This window comes from Schistocerca americana, unplaced genomic scaffold, assembly GCF_021461395.2.
Source record: "Schistocerca americana isolate TAMUIC-IGC-003095 unplaced genomic scaffold, iqSchAmer2.1 HiC_scaffold_383, whole genome shotgun sequence".
Lineage (NCBI taxonomy): Eukaryota > Metazoa > Arthropoda > Insecta > Orthoptera > Acrididae > Schistocerca > Schistocerca americana.
Genome location: NW_025726108.1, coordinates 105001 through 106761, shown reverse-complemented (window position 1 = coordinate 106761; position 1761 = coordinate 105001). Strand labels below are relative to the sequence as shown.

The following is a 1761-nucleotide window of genomic DNA, read 5'->3' as shown; positions in this document are numbered from 1 at the left end:
GTGAGGGGGGGCCTCCCGGCGTGCTGGCCGCGCGGTGCGTGGGCGCACGCGCTACAGCCGGCTGGTGGGGGCGGCCAGTGGCAGGCGCGCCGGCCGACGGAGGCGGCAGGCGGCGCAGCTGCGCGCCGGCGCACCCTGCACGCGGCGCCGTGCGGCCAAAGTAGGTCCTCGCGGGCCCGGTGCGAAGCGCGGTGGACATCTGCAGTGTGCTGGTCCGATTGAGGACTGTGTGCGCTGAGGATGCGCCGCCGCCCGGCGCTCGGCGCCGCGACGCCGTCTGCTGCTCGGTCGCCTCTGCGGTTCTCGCAGGTGGTTTGTATCGCAGCTGTGCGGACGTGTTGGCGCGTTCGCTTCGGCACCCAAGTGGGGCTTTTGTCCTTCTGTGGCGCTGGCGTTGGAGCTGCCGGCCACCGTAGGTGGCGCGTGTTGTCTCCCGCCGGCAATGCCACGACAGCACGCTCCCGGGCCTCTGTCGGCAGCGGCAAGCTCAGTTGGGAGCACGGGTGGTCGCACCTAAAGCGTCTACTCGCCAAACTCCGGGCGATTGCGCCTCTCTCGAACCCGACCAAGTACTTAGGACGGCGCTGCGCGCCGCCGGGACCTGAGAGGGTTTCGAGGTGTATTGTGCAGGGGAGCTCAGCCTCCTCCTGTTTGCAGAATAATTGAGCGGACGCTTGCGTGTTCGCGCGGGCCCCCGGGACACACTCCCGGGCGGCCGGCTGCTCAGCTCTAGTTGACGCAGCTCCCTGGTTGATCCTGCCAGTAGTCATATGCTTGTCTCAAAGATTAAGCCATGCATGTCTCAGTACAAGCCGCATTAAGGTGAAACCGCGAATGGCTCATTAAATCAGTTATGGTTCCTTAGATCGTACCCACGTTACTTGGATAACTGTGGTAATTCTAGAGCTAATACATGCAAACAGAGTCCCGACCAGAGATGGAAGGGACGCTTTTATTAGATCAAAACCAATCGGTCGGCTCGTCCGGTCCGTTTGCCTTGGTGACTCTGAATAACTTTGGGCTGATCGCACGGTCCTCGTACCGGCGACGCATCTTTCAAATGTCTGCCTTATCAACTGTCATGGTTGTAACGGGTAACGGGGAATCAGGGTTCGATTCCGGAGAGGGAGCCTGAGAAACGGCTACCACATCCAAGGAAGGCAGCAGGCGCGCAAATTACCCACTCCCGGCACGGGGAGGTAGTGACGAAAAATAACGATACGGGACTCATCCGAGGCCCCGTAATCGGAATGAGTACACTTTAAATCCTTTAACGAGTATCTATTGGAGGGCAAGTCTGGTGCCAGCAGCCGCGGTAATTCCAGCTCCAATAGCGTATATTAAAGTTGTTGCGGTTAAAAAGCTCGTAGTTGGATTTGTGTCCCACGCTGTTGGTTCACCGCCCGTCGGTGTTTAACTGGCATGTATCGTGGGACGTCCTGCCGGTGGGGCGAGCTGAAGGCGTGCGACGCGCCTCGTGCGTGCTCGTGCGTCCCGAGGCGGACCCCGTTGCAATCCTACCAGGGTGCTCTTGAGTGAGTGTCTCGGTGGGCCGGCACGTTTACTTTGAACAAATTAGAGTGCTTAAAGCAGGCAAGCCCGCCTGAATACTGTGTGCATGGAATAATGGAATAGGACCTCGGTTCTATTTTGTTGGTTTTCGGAACCCGAGGTAATGATTAATAGGGACAGGCGGGGGCATTCGTATTGCGACGTTAGAGGTGAAATTCTTGGATCGTCGCAAGACGAACAGAAGCGAAA

At 59.2% G+C, this 1761-nt stretch overlaps 1 non-coding gene across 1 annotated transcript in view; it reads left to right on the top strand.

The window, feature by feature from the left end:
* The first annotated feature begins 743 nt into the window (after positions 1-743).
* LOC124581967 overlaps positions 744-1761 on the top strand; it is a 1888-nt gene continuing 870 nt past the window's right edge. The window contains exon 1 of the ribosomal RNA XR_006973603.1: positions 744-1761. This exon is cut by the window's right edge and continues 870 nt beyond it. This is a non-coding gene — a ribosomal RNA (small subunit ribosomal RNA).